Source organism: Callorhinus ursinus, unplaced genomic scaffold, assembly GCF_003265705.2.
Source record: "Callorhinus ursinus isolate GAN/ISIS: 27379988/994484 unplaced genomic scaffold, GSC_fseal_2.0 scaffold36, whole genome shotgun sequence".
Classification (NCBI taxonomy): Eukaryota; Metazoa; Chordata; class Mammalia; order Carnivora; family Otariidae; genus Callorhinus; species Callorhinus ursinus.
Window position 1 is genome coordinate 14,900,362 of NW_027397098.1, and position 25,423 is coordinate 14,925,784.

The 25,423-nt window shown below is 46.7% G+C and overlaps 1 protein-coding gene and 1 long non-coding RNA gene across 4 annotated transcripts in view; both read left to right on the top strand.

Moving 5' to 3' along the window:
* Positions 1 to 25,423, top strand: part of ADARB2 (adenosine deaminase RNA specific B2 (inactive)) — a 412,902-nt gene that overhangs the window by 97,887 nt on the left and 289,592 nt on the right. The window lies entirely within an intron of this gene.
* LOC112810123 (uncharacterized) lies at positions 13,631 to 15,023 on the top strand. Of its 2 annotated transcripts, none has more exons than XR_003204760.2 (2): positions 13,631 to 14,121; positions 14,801 to 15,023. It is a non-coding gene; the product is annotated as an uncharacterized lncRNA (long non-coding RNA). The 2 variants fall into 2 exon arrangements; XR_012374556.1 differs by having other exon boundaries at positions 13,631 to 14,081.

Genomic DNA, 25,423 nt, shown 5'->3' on the forward strand with positions numbered 1-25,423 from the left:
ACTAGCTGAGTTACTGCTGGCAAACCATTCTCCTTGCTGTCCTTCATTTGCATCCTGAGTAGGATGAGTGGACAATAGTGTTGTTGGAGGAGTAGATGCCATTGTTCATCTACTATGCTCTGTAAATACCAGCTGGTGTTAGGACGTGTCTTCCCCGCATGCTGGGTACCCTTAAGGATCAAAGAGGCTTAAGGCCCCAGTTCTGCCCTTGAGCTTCCAATCTATTCAAGGAGACACGAAACCCATCCACAAAGCCGGAAATCTCCGCTAAAATTTCTTGTTCCTTAACGACAGAGAAGGCCATGAGGGTGAAACAGTGCAGGCTGCAGCCTCCAGGCAGAAACCACACACTCCGCAGGAGCAATGCAAGGAGAGAAGTCTGAGGAGGGGGTGGGATTTGGTGCCAAGAATGGAATCCCATGGTTAGTAACAAAAACATAGGCTCAAGTGGGCTATGCGCAATCTGGTTTTGTAACAAAAATGTTCCCAAAATAACACTGTTGATATTCTTGCTCGAGTAAAACAGAAGAAGTGGCATGCGAGTGGTACAATACAAACCACGGTAGATTGCACTTGCTGTGTTGAAGGGTAGCTGAGATGTAGCTTGCATACCACTGAGATTCACCCATGTGGGATGTACAACTATTTTAGGAAATGCGTCCAGTTGAACAACCATCACCACCCAATTGTAGAACACAGACACCAAGCCAGAAAGTTCCTTCATGCCCATTTACAGTCAATCCCCATTCCCGCCCTCAGCCCTAAGCAACCACTAATCCACTTTCTGTCACTATTTGCCTCTTCTGGACATTTCGTATAAACAGAATCAGGTGTATGCAGTGTTTTACGTCTACCGGCTTTCACTCAGCATGCTGTAGCGCCTATCAGAAGTTCACCCCTTTTACTAGCTGCATAGTGTTTCATGGTACAGATACACCCCCTTTTGTTTATCCCTCAAAGCTGATGGACATTCTTGTTGACCCCAGTTCTCATCTATAAGGAACAGTGCCTCCGCAGACATTCCCTTTCATGTCTCGATACAGCCATGTGTGTTCATCCCCCTTGGCAGATTCCTAGCTGTGGCATTCCTGTGCTCTGTGCCAAGAATATATTTAACTATTCAGAAACTACCAAACCATTTTCCAAAGTAGCTGTACATTTTTTAGATTCCCAACAGAAATGCGTGAGATTTCCAGTATCTCCATCTTCTATCCAATACTTGGTGTCTTCTGTCTTTTTTAATCAGAGTTAGTCTACTGGGAGAGTAGTTCTATCTTATTATGATTTTATTTGCATTTCCCTAATGACTGATGACATTAAGCATCTTTTCATGTTCTTGCTTGTTGTCTGTGTGTCATCTTTGGGGGAATCACTACTCAAAATTTGACTCATTTTTTTATTGGATTTTGTCTTATTATTTGGTTGTAAGATTCTTTATATATTCTGGGTAATATCCTTTACCAAATATGATATCAAAAATCAAAATATTTTCTCTCAATTTGAAGCTTATCTTTTCATTTCCTTAATGGTGTTTTTTGAAACTTGAAAGTTTCAAATTTTGATGACGTCTAATTTTAAGTTTTTCCTTTTAAGGATAGTACTTTTGTGTTGTATCTAAGAATTATTTGCCAGGTTCAAAGTAATGAAGATTTTTTTACTAAGTTTCCTTCTAGAAATTTTAATTTTTTAGCTATTATCTTTAGGTCTATGATCCATCTTGAGTTGATATTTGTGTATAGTGTGAGGTAAGGGTCTCAGTACATTTCTTTTGCATGTAATCATATGATTGTTGAAAAGACTGTCCTTTCCCTTTTGAATGGTCTTGGCACGTTTGTAAAAATTAGTTCCCCATAAATGTAAGTATTTATTTCTGAACACTCAATACTGTCCAATTAGTATAGATTACTGTGCCTTTATAGTAAATTTGAAATCAGTCAGTGTAAGTTTTCCAACTTTTTCTTATTTTGCAAAATCATTTTGGCTATTAGGTCCTTTTTATTTCCAAATACGTTTTAGGATCAACTTGTAATTTTCTACAAAAAAAAAAGTGTTCTGGGATTTGAGAGGGATTGCACTGAAATCTGTACACCAATTTGGGAAAAATTGCTATCTTGACATTATTGAGTCTTTTAATCCATAAGCATGAAATGTCTCTTTATTTACTTAGATATCCTTTAATTTCCCTCAGCAATGTTTTGTAGCTTCCAGCATATAAGTCTTGCCCTTTTGTTAAATTTATTCCTAATTATTTATTTTTTGTTGCTCTTATAGACAGATTGTTAGTAGCATATAAAAACACAATTGATGTGTCTATATTAATCCTGTATCCTGTAATTTTGCTAAAATCACTTATTCTAGTATTTTTTTCCATCAATTCCATTATGTTTCCACATAGACAATGCTGCCATCTGCAAATAAAAGAGTTTGATTTCTTTCTTTCCATGCTGGATGCCTTGATTTATTTATTAGTTAGTTGGTTTGGTTGTTTTTTGTTTGTTTGTTTCTTTGTGCTTATCACATTAACTAGACCCAGCAATATAATGTTGAATTTAGTGTTGAATATAATGAGAAAGTGGACATTCTTTCCTTGTTCTTGCCCTTATGAGAAGCATTCAATCATTTATGATAAACTATGACATTAGTTGTGGGTTTCATATATGTTCTTTTTCAAATTGTCAAAGTTCTGTTCTGCTCATTGTTGCTGAGAGGTTTTCTCATGAATGAGTATTGGATTTTGCCAAATACTTTTTTTCTACATTTATTGTGATGATCAGTTTTTGACCTTTATTTGATTAGCATGATGCATTATATTAATTGATGTTCATATTTTAAGCCAACTTTGCAATACAAGTATAAATCTCACCTGGTCTTAATATATATACCCTTTTTATATGGTGCAGGATTCAGTTTGATAATATTTTGTTTATAGCTTTTACATCCATACTCATGGGGGATGTTGGTCTATAGTTTTCTTTCTTGTCATATCTCTGTACTTAGCATCTGTAAACATTGGAACTATTGAGTGAGGTAATAGTTGCTTCTTCCTCCTTGATATTCCAAAAGCCTTTGTGGAAAATGATAATTTTTTCTTCTTTAAATATTTAATAGATTCACTAGTGATACCATCTGAACCTCGACTTTTCTTTGTGGAAAGATCTTTTTAATTATTAGTTTAATTTTGTTACTTTTTATACATCTATTCAGGTTTTCTCTTCCTTGTTTAGTCACTTTGGCAATGTGTGCATTTCCAGGAATTACCCCATTTCATCTAAGTTGTCTTATTTTGAGGGATAAAGATGCTTATGATCCTTTTAATTTCTGTACATTGGTGTTAATGTCCCTTCTTCCATTCCAGATTTCAGTAATTTGAGGATTTTTGTCTTTTTTTCCTTGATCAGTCTGTCTAAAGACTTGTCATTTTGTTTGATTTTTGTTCACTTTCTATTTCACTGATTTCTGCTCTAATCTTTATTCTGTGTTACTTTATTTTGCTCTGCTTTTTCTATTTTCTTTAGCTGGCAGTTTGGCTTACTGATTTGAGAACTTTCTTCTTTTCTGATAGAAGTGTTTTAAAACTATTAATTGACGTCTAAGTACTGTCTTAGCTGCATTCCAGAAATTTTAATATTTGATACTTTTGTTTTCATTCACTTAAAAGTATTTTCCAATTTCCCTTGTAATTTCTTCTTTGATCCATGGGTTATCCAGATGTGCATTGTTTAACTTCGAATTATTTGGGGATTTTCCAGATTTTTTTCTCTCACTGATTTCTATTCTGTTGTGGCCAGATGGTTTCAGTCCTATTAAATTTATTGAAATCTGTTTTATAGCCTACCATACTGTCTATTCTATCACATGTTCCATTTGTACTTGAAAATAATGTGAACTCACAGTTATTACACAGAATGTCTATATTTGTCAATTAGGTTGAGTTGGTTTATACCATTGTTTAAGTCTTCTACATACTTTTAATTTTCCACTGAATTGTTCTATCAATTACTAATATAGCAAATGTAGCTCTCTTAGGGCTACTGTTTGCATGGTATGTATTTTTTCATTCTTTTTTCTTTTAATTTATTTGACTCTATGCCGTGTATCTTGTAGCAGCTTATATTTAAATCCTTATTTATCTGCGCTAATTATCTCTGCCTTTTTATTTGGGTGGTTTGACCATGTATATTTAGTGCAATTATTGATATGGCTGGATTTACCTATGCTATTTTACTATTTTCCCTGTGTCTCCTGCTTTTTTTGTTTCTCAGATCTCTCTTTGAATGATTGAATGTACTACTTTAATTCTTTTGCTGTCTATTTTATGTCATCCATTGTTCTAAATCAACTGAGGCACTGAGTACAATCAAGAGGCTCCAGGTCTTCACAGCTTGTCCTACCCTGGAAGAACCTCCACCAGCAGCAGGGTGTGGGGGGCAAACAGTTTTAGAGCTGCTTTTTGACGAGAGGATTTGATTATCCCCTAAACTGGCCATGGCCAGGAGTCCTGCCTACTGTTTATTTTTAGTGGTTTTAACTTTTTGTTGGTATTATTAGACCTGATGCAATGTACTCTCTACTGAAACAAAGCCCTTACCCTGTTTACTTAATTCATTGAACAACTGTTAATCACCAACTGCCTCAGCCTTGGTAGGTGACATTACTTGTGACCTAATTTTAAAACTTAGTGGCATTGATACCTAGAAAAATTGACTTGTTAGAGGTAAAAATTACTTTGAAAAAATGATGACAAGGTGCCTAGGTGGCTCAGTTGGTTGAGCGTCTGCCTTCAGCTCAGGTCATGATCTCAGGGTCCTGGGATCAAGCCCCACATGGGGCTCCCTGATCAGCAGGGAGTCTGCTTCTCCCTCTCCCTCTGTCCCTCCCCCCACACAGACTCTCTCTCTCTCTCAAATAAATAAATAAATAAAATCTTTTGTTAAAAAAAGAAAAATGATGGCAATTTTTTTCTATGATTGACTATATTAGCATTTCCTATAAGAATCTGAGTTTTCAGGATCAATAGAATTTTCTCATTCTCTTAAGTTTGTTGCCACTAGATGACAATTTAAATACTTGATAAACAATAAATGTTATAATCCACTGATTATAATTTCTAGTTGTTGAATGTCAATAAGGGGGTGATACTAATGGTGATGGATATTTTTTAAATAAAGTTAGAATCATGAGATCTTAAATTTAAAAACAGCTCAGACATAAGTCCATTTTTCTTCAAATTTACAGAGCAATTATATGATTGGCCTATAGGCACATGTTAGAACAAAGACTAGAAGTTAGGCATACCTGTTTGAGCAGGAAATAGGGTATCCTCTAAGAGATAAATAAGGAAATGTAAATGTTCAGGGGCCTGACAGGGATGGTGAACTTCCCAGAACGTGTAATAGATGGGAGCCATGTTTCAGGGGAAGGGAGGTAGTATTATCTGAACTCAGGGGCTCTATTGTCAAGGGAGAAGAGCCATCCAGGAGGAAGCCAGGATCTCAGAAGGAGGAACAAAGCAAGGGCCGAACAAAGGCCAATGAGGAAGTCCCCACACTGTCCCCTGAAATAAGCCCGCTAATGCTGATTGCCTGAAGCCAGCAGAACCCAGAAGTGAGGCCACCCTCAGCGGTCAGCTTGCCAGGATGCAGAGCAGAGGGCGACCAGTGGAGATGGCATCTGGACGGGCAGGTGGAGAGCCCCAGCACTGTTCATTTCTTTCCACGCTCATTAGTTTGTTGTTGTTTCCTGGATGAAACATTCAAGTTTTCAACACAAGAGAAACACAGAGTACCATCGGCAGAGGTATTTTTGAATGATGATTTTACACTCCCACTGCGGTCCTCTATTGAAATGTAAGCCACCATCAATGTCTTTCCTGTAGGGTGATAAGAAAAATGGGGGAAAGGTATAATTAATCAGCTTAAAATATAGCTGCCACGGTCTTCAGTTCTGAAGCAGATTACAAATTCTAAATGTGTACTTCTTGTTTTCTCCTGCTGCCAGATTTGTAAAATTTCCCCTACACGTTGCCAGCCCCTCAGCTGGGGAGACTTTAACTGTAACATGTGGGGTGGCCTGAATCATCACTCCCACGGGATTCCGCCCTTGGTGGTCTGACCTTACTGGGGGCCACAGGTTCCCAATGACAGATGCAATGGACATGGGAATGCTGGTGAATTCTGTGTGTTCCCACCATCAGTGCCCTGTGGATGGGAGCACCCCGATTTCCACATAGGTGGGTTCTGGCCCTCAGGACAATGACCTCTTCTCTGACAAATATCTAGGGGCTGAGGAGTTGAAAACGTCTTAGCCTCCTATTTAAAGAAACCTTAGCCATGCTCTCTGGCAGAGGTAGACTCCGTTGGTCACTAACATTTTGGATCCACCCCACGCAAGGGTGTGGAGTTAGGAAAAACCCCTCTAGGTGAGGTGTACCAGTGAGAAGAGCCACGTGCACCATCCATACTCCCCCGTTCTGAGACGGCACAAACCTCTGGCCCCCAGTATCCATTCAGTCACACCTCCAAGGGAAGAGCAGTTGAGTGATGACCAGTGAGTCCTGGGTCTGAACGATGCCTCCACAGTTGGAGGTGATACAGGGCCTAGCAAAGGGCAGGCATTCCGAGTCCACACATGCAGCTGACAAGCAGAGCACTGCAGGAGGGGAGGGCACATCCATGGACAGAGCACGCCCAGAGGAGCCTTGGAGGGCATGGTGTGCCTTCCAATTCCTTCCAGAATTCTCTCCTGCTTCCTCCTTTCGCCCTTTCAAGTTTGCACCATTTTCCAATAGAAAAATATAAAAAGGAAATATCAGGCCTTGGAAAAAGTACTTTTTTGTTGTTCTCTACCAATCTGCCACATACCCATCTCGGTAGATGGAGTCTAACAGGACCAATACCAAGGTTCTACTACACGGTTTCTCGCAGTGAAGGAAACCCTAGAGACCCGGTATTTGCCTGCACCCCAAAGCAAAAGGGTATTTGTATACAATTCTTCCACAAATCCTGAAATAGACACATTTTCTCCCTGCAGATGCACATTAAGGAACTTATTTTCTTAACCTACTAACCCTAGACAACAAATCCCAATAACCTTTTCACTCACTGTAAGCCCTAATAGCAACACTTCCAGGTTTTACTAACTTTCAAAAATTGATCCAGTATTTAGGAAAATAAAATCTGCTTTTTTAAAATTTTATAATGTTCAAAATAAAACCTGGATGGGTGTATCCAAACGTATTTGCTTTGCTTGGTGTAAAGTCCCAAGGAGGAGATGGTGGTGTAAGGAGAAAATATTATTTTGCTCTTAAGGCTGCAATAAAGCCACATTTTGATATTCTGGTAATATAGTATAATCACCTTTTTATATTTTTCTTGTCCTGAAACAATAGTTTTACCTTTTACAACTTTAAGCTGGTGACATCTGTACAAAAATATACATTTTCCCCCTCGAGACAGTGGAAAGGTTCTCCATCAGCAGCTTGGGCTGCTTTCAGGCCTGAATTAACGTGTCTGTCTGTGTGCTGCATCGATGATGGACATTTAGACTTGAAGGTATAATTTCCAGTAAAGAAAAGTCATTTTATTTCCATCTGAATAAGCACTCTATTGTACTAACCAAGTCAAAGTTATTATCTGGCTTTTTGCCAAGGTGTGAAAAATAGAAAGGTCATACTTTTAATAGCTTTGTACTCTGTAGTAATCAAATTTGTAAGCCCGGAGAAATAAACTACTTGAATCCGCCCGAGCCCCGAGCGTGGTTAACCGCTGGCTTGCTGTGCTCGGGCACAAGAGGGCACAGCTTATCTCGCTGTGAGGTTGGTACACGGAGGCATCCTGTTCTCATCATCAAATGGCGGAAACCAGCTAATAAGGAACGTGTCTCCTCAACTCTACCTTTGAAGGCCGAAAGATAAGCGCCCATCCGACTTCACCTCGTGGAGGAACAAGATGACAGCACGTAAACCTGCATGCACCCAAGTGTTCATGGAGAACTCAGACCAGGATTCGTTAGAATGAACACCAGCCTTAAAAGTCCCTTTTGTTTTGGGCGGCTGCCTTGTGTTCCTTGAACTTCCAAACAGCTTGCTCCCGAGCGAGGTTGCAGCTGACTTTCAAGTTTTGTTGTGAAATTATAAGTCATTTTTATCTCTGGCATATACATCTCAATGAGCTGTCCACTCAGCCCCGTACAGATGGTAATTCTAGATTTGCTGAAAGCCGTTGGCTCCACGTGGCTGAGACAGATGAACTCCAACATCCCAACACTGACTGAGTGTTAGCCTGCCCACAGCTCGTTACCAGTGGCCCCACCAAAACTTCAGACACTCCTTTCCCTTAGTACATGATGTCTTTTGGCTACCAGTCACTATAACCTGGTAGTTTAAAAGTGTTCAGCGAGCTTTTCCTCAAAGCCAGAGAGTATATAGTTTAGGCTTTGCAGGTTAAGAGGCAAAATCAGGATATTATGCAGGTACTTTTTAATGCAACCACTTAAAAATGTAAAAAAAAAAAAAAACATTGTTAGCTTATGGGTGATAAAATAAATATGCAAATCACACACACACACACGCATGCACACACTCAAACCAAAACAAAACAGACAGGCTGCCAGCTGGATTGAGCCAAGGGCCACGGTGTGCTGACTGACCTCTGGTCTAAGCGCAAAGCGTCAGGCAGGATCATCTAGCGGTTCACAGTATAATCTCTAAGTTCACACCAACCCGCTGCAGTATTGGCTCCTGATGTGGACCAGTTATTAACATCCGTCCGTTCCAACGTTCTCCTCTGTACACGAAGACGGGAACGGTACCACCTCAGAGTTGTGGAGGCATACAACCCTGATGGGTGGTGATCGTTAGCGAACAATCCCTAGCACTGTCTTAAAGTCAACAAAACGTAATGAGCACCTTCTACTTTTTTACGGGTTTTGACCAGTGGTCGTTCTGCTGGTCAAACACCTCAGCATGCCCCCAGCTCCCAGAAGGGTTGACAGCTAGCAACTCCAGCTTCATAGAGCGTTGCCTTACCTGAGGACGGAGGAGGGGTGGTGCAGAAGCACGGGGACCCTTCGGGACTCTGTGGCTCCTTGGGGGAGGCCCTCCACTCCCTGCTCCTGCTTCCTTCGTGATCTCAACCCTTGGACCTCAGAGCTTTCCTGAGACCCGCGGACATGCAGATCCCCGTCTCAGAGCCCACCTCCTGGAACCTAGCCTGCGAGGGGAGCCGCAGACAATAGTGTGCAAAGCTGAATGAGCAGATGGAAATTCCCTAAGAGAAAGGCCCCCACTTGTCCCTGAGGAGGGACAGAGTGATTGGGGTAAGCCCTGGAAAGACCATTCCAGTTTCGACAGCTTAGGTTTGAGGAATCTCGACAGACTTTGTCACCCTTTAAGGTGTGACCCTTCTGAATTTCTTGTGATGTTGGGAGATAGGCATCGCTCAGCAGAGTGAAAAAGGAAAACGACCCCAACAGAGGGAAGAGCCCAGGTGTGCGGTGACGGCAGGCCTGGCGTTTCCAGGATGACGTCTTCTTTATTTATTTATTCGTAAAATAATTAATTTTTTTAACCTGTGCAAGGATTTCTCCCAGAAGAAAAAGAGTGGATAAGAGAGATACAAAAAAAATCTCTTGCCAGGAAAATATATCAAGTCACCTTGAGCTAAGGTCGTCTGGAATGAATCCTGTATCTGGGCTGAAATTACACCAAAGGCAAAATTATTTTTTTTTCTCTCCTTCAGCCTAATGCGCGTGTCATATTCCTGTCTTAGGATGTCACACAAGGACAGTCTTGTTTCCAAGGACAGAGGAGGAGAACTGGGGTGCACGTGGGACAGGAGTGGTAGAGTCATGGAAGGAAGCAAAGTTCTTACCCTGCAAGGACCCCGTTGGATTGCTGTACAGGGCAATGGGGAGCTCAGGTCATTAGGTCTTGATTAGTGAGCCTGCAAGGGGAGAAAATCAATTATTGGAAAGAGAATATCATCGAGACAGGTGATTTCCAAAGAAATAGGAGTGAATTTCCACCACCCCCCACTACTGTCTAGCATCTTAAATTATTTGTTCTGAGAGTACATTGAAAGAGGAGCCAAGTAGTACAGATTTTAGCAGCGGCTGGGAGTGCCTCTGATTTATGGGCCTTCAGCACTCTGAAGGTCCAAAGAGAAAAGGAAAGATCAGCTACTTTTAACATGAGGTCGTTTTATCTGGGCCTGGGAAATGGACTTAGTGAGAACCAGCAGGGTGTGAGGTGTGCCTTCTCTCAGGCTTTCCTGGACAAAGGCTGCCCTTCCCCATCCCTCCTGTACCTGGTGTTTCTCTGGTAGGTTTGAGAACTTACAGCTTTACAAATAAACAAAGATACACCTTATTTTTTAACACATGAAAGCTGTGCACGTTTAATGCATACAATACAGTGAGTCTGGGGATAAGTATGTACCCATGAAACCATATAATCCCAATTTATGAGTATATATCAAAGGGATTTAAATCAGTACCTTGAACATGTATCATATGACCTCACTGATATGAGGAATTCTTAATCTCAGGAAACGAACTGAGGGTTGCTGGAGTGGTGGGGGGTGGGAGGGATGGGGTGGCTGGGTGATAGACATTGGGGAGGGTATATGCTATGGTGAGCGCTGTGAATTGTGCAAGGCTGTTGAATCACAGGTCTGTACCTCTGAAACAAATAATGCAATATATGTTAAGAAAAAAAAAAGAAGAAGATAGCAGGAGGGGAAGAATGAAGGGGAGTAAGTCAGAGGGGGAGACGAACCATGAGAGACAATGGACTCTGAAAAACAAACTGAGGGTTCTAGAGGGGAGGAGGGTGGGGGGATGGGTTAGCCTGGTGATGGGTATTAAAGAGGGCACGTTCTGCGTGGAGCACTGGGTGTTATGCACAAACAATGAATCATGGAACACTACATCAAAAACTAATGATGTAATATATGGTGATTAACATAACAATAAAAATTTAAAAAATAAATAAATAAATCAGTACCTTGAAAAGGTACCTGCACCCCCATGTTCACTGAAGCATCATCTACAATAACACAGAAACAACCCAGGTGTCCATGGATGGATGAGTGGATAAAGAAAATGCAGTGTATACACACAATGGAATATTACTCAGCAATAAAAAGACAAGGAAATCCTGCCACGTGCCCAACCAGGATGAAGCTTGAGGGCCTTACACCGAGTGAAAGAAGTCACAGGAAGACAAAGACCGCACGATCCCACGGACATATGGATATAAAATAGTCCCGCTCACAGAAACAGAGATTGGGATGGTGGTGGCCAGGGGTTGGGGTGCAGAAATAATGAGGTGTTGGTCCAATGGCACAAACTCTCAGTGCGGAGATGGGTGAGTCCCTGGAACCCAATGTGAAGCACAATGACTAATTAGTAATACTGGGTCAGGGCGTCTGGGGGTGCAGTCGGTTAATCATCTGACTCTTGATTTCGGCTCAGGTTGTGATCTCACGTTGTGGGATCCAGCCTCTCGTTGGGCTCTGAGCTCAGAATGGAGTCTGCTTGAGATTCTCTCTCTCTCTCCCTCTGCCCCTCCCCCCACTTGAGCTCCTTCATGCACGCAGGTGCTCTTTCTCTCTCTCTCTCTCTAAAATAAATAAATAAATATTTAAAAAGTTAACTAATGTTGTGTTGTGCACTTGCAATTTGCTAGGAGAGTAGATCTTTTGCTGTATGTTCACACCATGAGATAATAGTCATGAAGTGATGGGAGGCATCCTTGAGGGTCATGGGAACGTGGGTGTGTGTGTGGCTGTGTCCCTGGTCATGGCAGTGGCTTCATGGTGAAGGACTCCTGCATGGCTTTATCATAGCTGCTGTTTGGTTGGTTTTATCCTTGAATCTTTACTACAAGACTGGAGAAAACGCCCACCAGTGGGTGAGCATGCACTATGTTGAGGGACCTTGTTACTAGGACATACAGAGGAAGAGCTCGTGACCTCACGGTGCTCCAGGCATGACCTGGTCCAGCAGATACCAGAAGACAGGGGGGTCTCTGGGAACCGAGGCTTCACCCCTCCGAAAGGGTTGCTCCTTGACCAGCCCCACAGGCCCAGTTGACCAGAACCAAGAGTAGCTCTCGACCTCAAGTAACCTACTCCTGTTTTATAGATGTTTTGACCCTTCTCTCAGCTTGCTTGACCCAGAAAAGCAGCACCCTCCTTCCCTTCTTTGGAAAGATGTATCCTGAATGTGAAAAGCCCGGCACCGCACTGGGTGTAGGGAAGGGAGGAAGATGGAGAGCGTTTCTGGCCACGCCTGGGAGCCACTTGTGGTATGGGACAGGGGGACACGTGGGAATCTATTTCATCAGCTGGTGCCACGTGAGCCCCGTGAGCAGGGAGAGAGCATGGTGTTGGAGAGAGCGGCTACAGAGTGTGGGCCCAGAGGGGTTGCCGGGAGGCTGTGAATGAAACCAGGAGAGCAAACTTGAAGGACTGGCAAGAATCAGCCAGCCCAGGGGTGGACAGAGGGAGCGTGCGTCTCAGTCCCTGCTCTCTCCTCTTCAAACCCGCCCCCCGCCCCGGGCCCCAAACTCTAAGGACTACTGCCCTTAATGCATGTAGAACCGTTACTGTTCTCACTGAAACAAAGAGGTCTGTGAAGATATGATGTAATAGTGAATTCATTCATTCATTCACTCATGTCAGTCCTAGCTTGGATGGCAGAAAAAAATTGTGCTAGATACAGGGAGGCCTTACTTTACGGTTCCCTTTGTATATCCTGCACCCACAGACCCCCCCCCCCGCCCCGCTCTGGCTCAGAGAGACATTGATGAAAGCAACACAGCGCTCTGGAGCCCCCACTCCCACGCTGCTCCCCGCCCCCGCACAGGCCAGCCAGGCTACCTGAGGTGACCCACAGCCATTAATCGCCCACATTACAGTTTATCACTGTGCAGTTTAACGTCTCTGGCCTGTTGGGCCCCTCCTAATAAAACAATTTTAAAAAGGAAAACAGGCGGTAATAATAATAATAATAATAAAATTCAGCAATCCAATTCAGCTGGTGGCTGCCCAAGCTTGAAGTTCCCCGGGCACCTTTGCTTAAATAGCTAAAAACAAAATTATAATAAACGGATGCATTAGGCGCCAATCTGAAGGAGCCCTGTTACACTCGGAATGAAAAGGGCAGACGGAGGCGGTGAGCAACCCTGCTATTAATTACTTGCCTTTAAACGCGGGAGAAGTGTATTTAAGCCAGACACCTGGAGAGGCTATTGGCTAATTGCACGCGTTATAATGACTGGACACAGGGGGACAAGCTCATTTCCCACCCAACAGCCCTGGCGCGCAGGCAACCTCGTGTGTGGCTCCCAGCCACACCCGTGGGCTCTGGCGTGCCAGGAGAGAAGAACCCACCCAGAGGAAGTCTCTGTTCCAGGCCCTTTCCAGGAGGGCAGCAAAACCCCACAGACGTGCCTTGGGAAGCACAGTGTGCGGAGGGCAGGCAGTCCGCGCGGCAGCTGGGAACGTTGCCCCGTGGTTCGCTCGCGCCGGCCTGAGCCTTCTCATAAGGAGGGGAACGATTTCGCGGTTTTGCGCGCGCCCCGCGTGCGCGCCTCCCAGCCTCCCAGACACAGGACCGGGCGCAGAGCCAGAGGCGGCCGCGGGCGCCCCTCCTTCAGCCGCAGCCTGCCAGCGCCAGGGCCGTCAACGGTTAACGCGGGACAGAACCCAGTGTGACCAGCGGGTCTCCGGCAATCATCAGTAGAACTAGCTATTATAGCCCATTTAATAGCTTGAAAATGAACTCATTAGTGGTCTTTTATCAGTGGAAAAAAGTCTATTAAATCCGGATGTGGGAAGCAGCCGCGCAGAAGCTCATTTCCATCCCGCCTGTGACCTGAAAAAATCCGAGAGACGCGCTTCTCTGGGAGTGAGCGTCGGGCTGTGTGGGAGGAGAGCTCAGACCCCCAGGCCGCCCCAGCCCGCGTCCTTCCCGGGGCCGTCGGGGCTCCGCCCGGAACAGACAGGCTTTGTCCTTCCTTCTCGCCTCCCGCGTCATCCAAGCGCAGCCCAACACCTGACGGGGGCGGCGAGAAGAAGGTGCCAGTACTCAAGCGCGACCCCGGGTTATGCAGAGCAGGTGACAGGATTGTCAGGCACTGTCGACACTGCTAGCCGAGGCGCAGACAAAGCAGTAGATGTGGCAGAGGGAGGGGCTCCTGCTACTCCTTCCCTTGCTCCCCCCTCCTCCCCCTCCCTCCCCCTCCCTCCCCTCCCTCCCCCTCCCTCCTTCCCTCCCCCTCTCTCCTCCATCACTCCCTCCCTCCTTAGCGGAGGGTAACTCCGGACTCGGGGGGCACTGTCACGCAGGCTCAGTACTTCCTGCTGGCAACTACAGCGTCAAGTCTGGGCGGGTGCGGGAGCCTGAGCACAGGCACGCTGACTCTTCATCAGCTCTGCGGGGAGGGGGAGAGCCAGTTAGCAGGAGCCCCTGAAATAAACACGGGGACACATGGAAAATGTTGTCACTGCTCCTCCTCCTCCTCCTGCTGTGTGCCCCCCACCCCCCGGCTCTCAGGCCGGGCCGCGGACACCCACTTGCTGTCATCCCGGGCCCGCTGTCCATCCCCTCACCCTCGTGGGTCCCACTCCCCAGCGGAAGACAAGGGGCTTGGCAGGAGACACCATGTCAGCTCCTCTCAGGGCCCCACAGCCCCCACACTGCCCGGCCCCTATGTGAGGCATGAGCCCGGGGGCCCAACAGGTTGGCACCTTGGGAGCCAACTGGGCGAGGTTAGTCTTTATCTTGCTCCGCTCAGGCACCATCTGGCTGGGCAGTAGAGCTGAAAATGGCCATCACTCACCTATCCGGAGCTCTTCCCACCTGAGTCTCGCCCAGCCCTGCAGGGACAGCCACCGAGGCGTCAGAGGCCCAGGATCCTGCTGTTCCTGACCACAGCTGTCAAGACCCAGCTTCTGTCACGAGTTACCAGTTGGGCTACAGAGTAACAAAACTGTGCATGCAAGCACTCATGTCTTGTAGAGGTCTTTGTTCTTTTGTTTTGTTTCTAAGTTAACAATTCTCACTGCGCCATCCAAGGCACTTTAATCAAGAGGCATGGAGAACTTCACTCTTTGTCAATAGCCCTGGTCTATTTGCCCACATTTTGTCACAGACAGGCAGAAACGGTTCGACGGGACAAGAGCCCCTGTCCCCTCGTGGAGGCCCTCGGCTCTCTCCTGCTCCTCTCCCGGAGAGAGGGGTTCCCGCCTGGCTGCCCCCTCCTCACCCACTCCCCACACTCCCTCTTGCCACCTCTCAGCCTCCGATTCCCAAGAAAGACGTTTTCAGCCAGAAAGGACCTGCCCCTTGTCTGCCATTCTGTCCGCCTGGTTTGCAGAGCCTCTGTCTGGGGTCCTTCTGGTCCCAGCCCAGCTCCTTGCCCAAACCTCCTCCCCTACTACCTCCCCGGGCTATGCACTTTCTTGTGCAGGGAAGGGGCCTCCCCTGGCCCAGACTGCTCCGGATCAGGAGGTGGGGGCCGAGTGCCACATGCCAGGTGACCCCGAGACCCCTCGCCTCTGCTGAAGATGGCTGCACTTCTGGGCAGATCACCCGCTGCTCTTCCCTCCAAGTCCTTGTCCACATTCATTTCCGCGTCCTTGTGAAGCCCTCAGCATCCGGGTCTTGTTTCTGAGCTGGCTGGCGCAGAAATTCCAGTGGTTTCTGAGGTGAGGGCCCTCCTTCCATGGCAGATCCTCGGAGTCTCACTTGGCAGTGGCTGCATGTTGGGTACTCACTGCTACTGTTTCCAGCTTGATGGAGGCCAAATGGACAACTAAAAATTGTGTATGCGTAGGGCTCACGACCTGATGGCTTGATACGTGCATTCCCGGTGACATGATCACCACAATCCAGCTCATTAACACCTCCCTCACCGCACACAGTCACTGTTCTTATGGTTTTGGTGTGATGAGAACATGGAGGGTCTACTCCCTCGGCCAATTTCAAGTACGCCGTCCAGTATCATTAACTAGAGTCACCATGCTGTGCATTAGATTGGGTTGTTTGAGAAAATACCATGATTCTCATAGGGTATATTTTCTTCACCCCAACTGAAACTGCGTTTACTAAAAATAAAGTGCAGGACGTTTTACTAATTCCAGCAGCAAAGAACCCGTGACCAACAAGGGGTGCGGCCGCTCCTGGGGGCCAGCCCACCCCTGCGAGGTGGCCACCCTCCTGGGGCATTTCACTGGGCCATTTTCGTCAGGGGAGACTCCTCCCTCCACACAAACCACAGTCAGAAATTTAAGCGCAAGAAAGGGCAAACAGGTGTCGTCCAGACTGCCACGCCCCGCCCCGCAGTGTCTCTAATGCAAGGGGACAGACAACAGCATGGTTCAAGTGGGGGCTGCGTGTAATCAAAGACCCCGACTAAATTAGTAACCAGCGGCCTCTGAAGATCCGCTCTGAACCGCTGACATGTGGAAATGAGGTGATCCAGGACCCACGAGGTCACAGACACAGAGCTGGACTTGCCAGCGAGCGCAAAGACAGGAGAGAAAGAATCTGAAGAGCTGATTATTTTTCCCCTGGAAACCCGTCTGGAAACAGCTTCTTCTGCCTGGTTTTTATATAGATGAGGCTCCCATCACCTCTAAGTCATTTTCCCAGTAGGAAATTTAATATGCTATTTATTAGTATAACTCCATTATATAAATAGGTTTATTCTGCTATTACAAAAATAATTGCGTGAAAATATGCCTCTGAATTCTCTGACCATAATATTGTGCCCTTTTCCCTCTCTCATCATTCTGAGTTTTAGCTATGATACTGGAGGCATGGCAGAAGGAGCAGATAAAAAATGCCATGCTTCTTCAGCAAAGCACAAATGATAGAACTCAGAGGAAATTGTAGTGTTATAGTGGGAGGCTCACAGATTGTCCTCACGGAATCCGTCACTAGCAGGGGCTGGGTGACCTTTGAATCTAGAATCAAATACAATGCACCCGATGGGGTTTGGTGCAATAACTAGTATCACATTCTCGTTTATTAAAGAGGACTAACGCCAAAGGGACAACAGTCTAACAAGAGGTGAGGATCAGTTTAGAGTCAATAGCTTCCTTCAGGTTCTTGCCTCTTGAGGCGAGCAATCAAGAGAACATACTACGTATCTCCGCGTGAAAAAAGCCTCGCCAACAAGCTGCTAAAAAATTAATAAAACCTGTCACGGGTTTCCACGTGCCACTCCACCGCTGTTCCAGAAAGCATATTTGGTGTCAAGTGCTAAGAGATGCCTCTTTCCCTTTGACTAGCCTCGTTTCCCACGTCCACAGGCCTTCCCTAGATGATCCCTAACAGGATTCCCATTGCCATTATCAAAATTAGCTTTGACCTTCAGTGTGAAAGAAGTGTGCGTGTGTGTGTGTGTGTGTGTGTGTGTGTGAGAGAGAGAGAGAGAGAGAGTGGGTGAGCACACGCACTGATAGGGAGGAAACTATCTTCTGTCCTTCTAGGTTCTCATCTGGCCACTGTAACAAAAGACAGATTAACAAGTTAAAAACAGACAAGTTTATTAACATGCACATCTCATGCAGGAGGAGCTCTGGGGAGGTGGCTGAGTCTCAGGCTCCAGCACCCTCTTCAGCTGAAAAGGAAGGGAGGCCAGTGTGGGGAGCCCAGTGGGGGAGGTCAGTGCACGGAGGTCACCAGGAGAAACCCCATAAACAAGGCGAGGCTGTTATGCAGCTGGAGTCAGGGCCTCCTCCAAGGATGGGAGTCTCTGGTGATTTAGACATCCTGTACCTCCTGCAGGTGCAGAGAGGGGGACACCCTTACAAATGGAGATTTCCTTTGTAAATGCAAATGTACCTCACAAAAGGGCCACTTATACTCTGTTTTCAGAGCTTCTCCTGTGTTTGCTGGGTCTCAAAATAATCCCTATTTTATTTATATTCTGGTCTCCTACAGTATATATGCATGTATGTGTATAAACACCAATGTCTATATGTGTGCGTATAATGTATGTGTATCTATTTGATTCCCGAGATAATCTTGCTGGAGACTTTTTGAAAGCGAGGCAACGTGTTCCTTCCTTGTTGTAAAATCTAAAGAGATTTTTGCATAGGACCTTCCTCCCCACCCCTAGCCCCCTGCAGCCTGTGCAGCTGTTACCCTGTGAGTAGCCAGAGGGTAGAGAGATAATTGGGAAACATCATTTCACGCCACACACACACACACACACACACACACACACACACACACACACACACTATGGAAGCAGTCTGTGCATTTGCACGGAAAATCTTACACATGAGGACCACCAGGTAAACGCTCTTGAATAACGTCATAGAGTAACGCTGGTATTCTGCGAAGCCCCATTTTTGTATTTTAAGTGTTTTTTGCTTTTGCTAGCTCCCGCTAGGGAGGAGGGGTGCATGGGCACCAGCTATGGGTGGGCACTGTGCCCCCTACTTCCTAGGTAACGGGGACACGCCAAGACAAGGACCAGACCATACCGTCCACCGGGGAGAAATCATCCTGAGTTCATTAGTACAGGTCCCCAAAGGTGTTCTGAGCAAACTAAATATATAAATATACAAAATACAGTGAATCTGAGCTGACTATAGCAAACCGGTTTTCTGAAACTATGAAAGTTGTGGACCCTGCTGTCTAGATTTCAGGTGGTTCCATGTGCCCTTTGGGTCCTGAAAGTTCCCCTGGACTTCAAATTATGTGCCACTTCCTCGATGACCTGCCTCACAAGGACGGCTTTCTACCTTCACCACCTGAGACTGACCGTCTGGAGGGAGACACTGGCCAGGGTCAATTAAAGGAACAATTTCGGGGCGCCTCGGTGGCTCAGTCAGTTAAACATCTGCCTTGGGCTTGGGTCATGATTCTGGGGTCCTGGGATAGAGCCCAGCATCGGGCTCCCTGCTCAGGGGGGAGTCTGCTTCTCCCTCTGCCTGCCACTCCCACAGCTCATGCTCTCTCTCTCTCTCTCTGTCAAATAAATAAAATTAAAAATATATATATAGGAACAATTTCTAAATGTGATTCCCCCTTTAAATAACTGTGACCCCTTCAAAACCAAACTGCATAGCAGTGATGACCGAGGACACGGCTGGAACCGAGGACACTAACCTAGAACCTCTGGTGGGATTCTCACCAGGCCATGAGGCTGGTGAGTGGCATGGTGACTCCAATTTGCAGAGAAAGAACCAAGTCTTACAGAAGGTTGTCACTTGCAGAATTACAGCACAAATAAATGGCAGCTACAGGATCCAAAATATTGCAAAGCCTGCGTTTTTGTATTTTTCCTCCTCAACTGTGCGAAAGCATGTTTTCATTCTAGAAATAGTGGCAGGGCTAACCAAATCACAGTCACTGTCGTACCTCCCTGAGATCCTCTGTTTCCCTTGCGGTAAGGTGCTGGACAGGGGCTCCCGGTCACTCCCCGGGCTCAGCCGCTGTCCTCCCAGCTATCAACCTCGGAGGTCAGGTCCCCTGGGAAGAACTCGCGAGCAAAGATTGAGACGAGATGGTGACGAAAAGCCGCGGGTGTTCACCAGTCCTAGGGAAACCTCCGCTACTGTTGTCGTTCCGTAAGGCCAGTCCGCGGGGGGACCTGGGATGGATCCATCTGGGTCCCACAGTCCCCAAACACAATGCAATTTACCTGGAACGTTCGGAACGCGTGCTGACTGATGGCTGCTTGTCTTACCCTGTCATTTCCCACTCTGGAAATTACCCAAATGTTTGGAGTCTCTGTAACCTGCAGAGGCCAGAGCCACTGATGGCGAAAACTAACCGTTTGTGTAGTTGCAATCCATGTGTCCGCGCAGCCCCCAGCGCTGGGAGCAGTCCATGTCAGCTGCTCGATCGAGCCCCGGCATGCGGTGTTCTGTGGCAGCACCCCCCCCCCAATGACCAGGACGGGCTGCAGGAGACGCGGGCGCCCCAGGGAGCTGCTCCCAGCCTCCGGGTAACCCACCTGAACCGCAGATCCACCATCTGCCCCAGACGCAGCCTGCTCGCTCACCCTCCTGGGCGGGTCCCCACGCCCATCGCCGCGCTCCATTCTCTAAGAACGGTCCCCCTCTCTGCCGGCTCCGCCCGGACATTTCCAGGTACAGACGGTGACACTGGGGCGCCTTCTCCAAGCCGCAGCAGAGTAGCGGGTCCCACTGTGCCTTGTGGTGGGGTCAGCTTCTGCAGCCAGCCCCCGGGGTGGCCGATCCCAACATTCAGTGACAGAAGAGGCCCGCACCTCCGCGTCCATCGCCGGAGAGAGAGTCGGGAGAGGAGGCGAAGAGAGGAGAGGAAGACCCACTTCTCTTCCGTTGTCCCAGAGGCCTCTCTCTGGGGTGACTCTGCCTCTGGAGGGCATCGAGAGGAATAGCTGAGGAACAAGCCCCGGGAACATAAAACATCCCGCGAAGCGAAATTGAAGGCAGAGTGGGCCTGATTTTCAGTGACCCCCAGGGGGCAAAACTAACCTTAGGTATGGACTCCGTTAAGGACACCCATGTTTGCCTCTGAGCCCTGGGTCTCCAGGAAGGGAGTGAGTTCTCCCTGGTAATTGGTTTTTCTTCTCTGTAGCTCAGTTTTCTCTTAGAAATGAACTTCCTAACTGCAATCTATAAGGATTGCATTAACAACCATTCGTAAAGATGTCTTTGAAAGTTATCTGGAATATCCCACAACACAGACAGCAAGCTCTGACGCTGGACTGGGATGGGGGTCCTTGTGATGGACACACTGCCTTCCCTGCTGGAGCCCCTGGTTCCAGCCAGCCTTTGGCCCTTGGGAGCTAGTCACTATCTGCACAGGGGCTTACGGTGTGGGTACCGCAGGCTGAGCTTTCTGCAAAAAGGAGTTGATGCCAGGCCTGCCCTCAAGAAGTTGACCGTCTTTGGGAGACAAGAGTTAACCCCAAAAGGGCTATATCCCCCCTCCCTGGCCTCTATGAGAGACTTCACAAAAAACTCGCAAGTCCTGTGCAATGGAAGATACATTGATCCCCAGACTATGAGAAAAACTGAGGTCCGAGATATCAGGTAAAGCCCCACAGAGACGCTGTGGGGAGCCAGGATACCTGTCCATGGAGTTTAATTCCAAGTTCATGGCCTTAAACTATGATGCAGAGTAAAATATGTAATACACATAATATAAACCGTAAATATATATGACATAAATGTAAATATACCCAATATAACCATAATGCATATATAATATAAAGTGTAAATATATAATATAAAATTTATAACACATATAAATGTGTATGTGTATATCATATGCATAAAAAGGAAAATATACATAATATAAATACATATACAAATAAAATATAAAATGTGTATAAAATAAATAGAGATACTGCCAAAAGAGAAGTTAAAGATAAATTGCTGTAAGATTTTCAGAAGCAAGTGAATATTACTTCCAGACTGGGGAGTGCGCCAATGAAGAGAGGTGTTTATGAAGAAAGTAGACTTTCAATCATATTGTTTCAGAAAAATCGATAGCTCCTGGCATGGCTGAGATGGGGAAATTCATTTGGGGCACAGGGAACATGATGGTGAAAGAGACCATCCTGCAGAAGACAGGCATGCTGGAAGGAGAACTGACAAAAAGGAAACTTAGGTCACCGAGGACCAGGCTGCTGACCATGCATGACAGCCAGTAGCCACCTGACACGCACCTGTTACCCACCTGTTACCTACCTACTATCCACCTGACTCCCACCTGACACCCACCTGATGCCCATCTGACATCCCGTAATACCCACCTGACACCCACCCAATACCCATCTGACACCTACCTGACACGCACCTGTTCCCCACCTGTTACCTACTTGTTACCCATCTGACACCCACCTATTACCTACCTGTTACCCACCTGACACCCACCTATTACCTACCTGTTACCCACCTGACACCCACCTGATACCCATCTGACACCTACCTGACACACACCTGTTACCTACCTGTTACCCACCTGACACCCACCTGATTCTCACCTGGCACCCACCTGACAATCACCTGAAACCCACTGATACCCACTTGACACCCACCTGATGATCCCCATCTATTACATGACGATATTCTCCAGTTGGTCATTGATGCCTTGGGCTCTGGCAACCATTCCCATGTGTGCTGAACTTCTATGGGGTGGTCTTCTCAAGTTCAGAACCACTTTGGGGTGTCTCTGTGACGTTGGGAGCTACATTAAGAGCTTCAAGGAGGAAGGAAATAGGTGCGTTGGCTTCCTGCTCTCAGCACTGTCTGTGGGCCAGTGGAAGCCTGTCTGATTTTGCTTCTGAGCACTGCGGATGCCTCACAGGCAGACACTATTTCTCCCAATAAATAAACCCTCCGTGACTGAATAAGACCCTGTCGCTGCTCCTGACAGCAATGGGTTATTGCCACTGTCACGTGGTTCTGACCACCACTGCCAGGTCATCTGTCCTGGGTGCCACAAACTGACAGCCTCACACCTGGTACTGCGTACTGTCCTCACAGCACCTGTGCAGAGGGGCTAGTGAGGTCACGGTGCTGGAGACAAGGACCTGTGGTGCAGCGAAATCATGAATCCGCCCAAGACACGCCATTACTGAGCAGAAGGTGAGAGTGGAAACACACTTTGACTCCTTCACGCCAAGCCATCTGTCAGCATGCAGTTACGTGTCTGTTTCCTGCTTGAATCCTAGCATCTCTCGTATTGGGTGTTTATAATGACACTGGTTTATAGAATAAAGAACAACAGTCCATCAGCCATGAGTTATCCTACCAATGCCAACTCCTAGGAGCTAGCAACCCATCCTAACTCGGTCCCTCACAGGCACATCCCCAAAACGCAACTTGTCTCCGCAGAACGTTTCCATTTCTGAGCCACTCTGCCGTGTGAGCTGTCTGCAGTTAAACACGACCTTGTCTTGCTGGTCTCCCTGTGCCATGCTGTTTCCCTCACGTGACTTCCCTAGACCGTCAACCCCACGCCATCCACGAGACCTTGCACGTGGGCTTGTGTGTGCCAACCGACACACGCGTATGGGTATATAATTGTATACACACTATATCTACAATCATCGTGCAAGGAATCAAGAAATTGACACAATCATGGAAATCTCATGGGGTGGCATCTGCTCAGAAACTTAAAACATTAAATTTTAATGTAACAGAACAGAAATCGGGGCACAAGTCGTCCTGGATCTAGCATCCCCTTTAGTAATACGTTCATAACAGTGGCTGCCCCTGCCACCCAATGATTTACCCATTCAGTCATGATTTCTGTTGTAATTGTCATCAACTACAGAGAACTCAACAAGACAGCTTGGTAAGCCAGCCATCAGTCCACTGGGACTTTAGGGTCAGTGGGGGAGGGCTCCTTCTTCCGAAGAACCCACAGATGTGTCTTTTGTGGCACCATGATAGTTATTAAAGTATGAATCAAAGTCACCTCAGGAGCACACCGTCCTAAACCCCACATCGCCCAGTGCTCTGTACATGGACTACGATGCCCGGGGCTGTGTGTGTGTGACGCATGGGGTTGTTAGTGAGGTCCAAGTGACGATAACAGTACAAACAACCACAACAATGTTAATTCCGCCGGAAGTTACTGTGTGCATGTGAGACAGACAATGAATGCACCAAGCACTTTGTCCTTTTTCTTGCTCGGTCTTCCCAAAACCCTATGAATTTGGATTATTATTGTCCTCACTTTGCAGACCAGCAAACTGAGGACTGTGCATGCAGCCCTGACGGTGAGGTTATCAGTGATAGAGATGACAGGAAGATTTTCAGTGAGGTTATCAGTCTGTTTCCCATGTACCTCCAGGCCCCGGGGCCCTTTACCCAGCAAGTCCAAGCTGGTGGAAGCCAGTCAGCACCAAGTCAAACACTGAAAAGTTAGAATTTTATGTTTAATAAGCACAATTAGCTCACAAAATGTGCTTTCTAAGTTTATCAATAAAATTTATCTTTAAGACCATCTGGATGGCTCAGTCGGTTAAGCATCCAACACTTGATTTAGGCTCAGTCATGATCGCACAGTCGTAAGATGGAACCCACATTGGGCTTCGTGCTGCGCTTGGAGTCTGCTTAAAATTCTCTCTCTCTCTCTCCCTCTGCCCCTCCACCCTCGCTCATGCTCTCTCTCTAATAAATAAATTAATTGAATTTAATTTATTCTTAGCTCTTTGTTAACCCCTGTAAGTTATATTCTTGGACTGCATGGCAAAGGAAAGAGATGTGTGTTCAGCATGTAGTCCATACATCCCTGCTGGCCACGTGTCCCTTGCTCTCTCGAAGCCCAGCCTGCATACACTCATTCAGTACAAGCAGCTTGCAGGGTGGCACAGGGAGAGGCAATGATCTTCGTGGGACGAGTGCCCTGCATCTGGCTCTGTGACGTGGTTCCCCCATCCTCTCCTGTGGGCTGTTGGGTGTCACGGCCCCTGTCCACTTCCTTCCACTCTCGGTTCCAAGGTGCTGCCTGTTGACCAGGCCCACCCTGGGGGAGCCATGGCTGGTTCTCACCCTTGTGAGGGAGTGACCACTGGGCCCAGCGCTCCCCATGCAACCAGCTCCTGTGGGCCCTACGATGGCATCCCACTTGGCTTACCTCCTCCAAGAGCCCTCTCTTCCATTCCCTGTGGAACCCCCACTGCCTGGTGCAGCTTCTTTATCTACTGTGTTCCCAGAGAAACAGGACACAGTTCAGCCCTGCGACTCTAAGAAATGGACTGCGTTGACTGCTAGTTTCCAGGTGGGCTCCTTGGCTTTTTGTGGACTGTGGAGCAAGATCAGGTGATGTGGAAATGCTTTAGAGATGACTTTTAAAATTTTTATGGGATGCCTGGGTGGCTCAGTCGGTTACGTGTCTGCCTTCAGCTCAGGTCATGACCTCAGGGTCCTGGAATCGAGTCCCACGTCGGGCTCCCTGCTCAGTGGGGAGCCTGTTTCTTCCTTTGCCTGCCGCTCCCCCTGCTTGTGCTTGCTCTCTCTCTCAAATGAATAAGTCAAATCTATTTTAGAAAAAGTTTTTATCACAGTCGCTTAAATATTGGCTTTATTTTTGCTAATACACAGATCAAAAAAGAAAACAAAAACCCAGAGGCCTTGAGTTGAAAGGCTTTATTTTCATTTCATTACTGTCATTTGTAGGATTTTAATGAAGCCTTACAACTCTTCAAAAGAAAGTCACAGTCAGCATAATGTATAATCATTTGATGCTCTTTGCTTATATAATCACAATTCTTTAATACTGTGGTCGGCGGTTCCCGTGAACCATGAAGGGTCTAGTGGCCACAGGGCAGAGGCTTATTTTACCCTTAAAACAAGGCACTGTCACTGAGAGACTGGTGTCAAGAAACCCCTCCATTCACTTGGCTTCAGAAGACCCTGATGGCACCAAAGATGGGTCGCTGCCCTACAGTCAA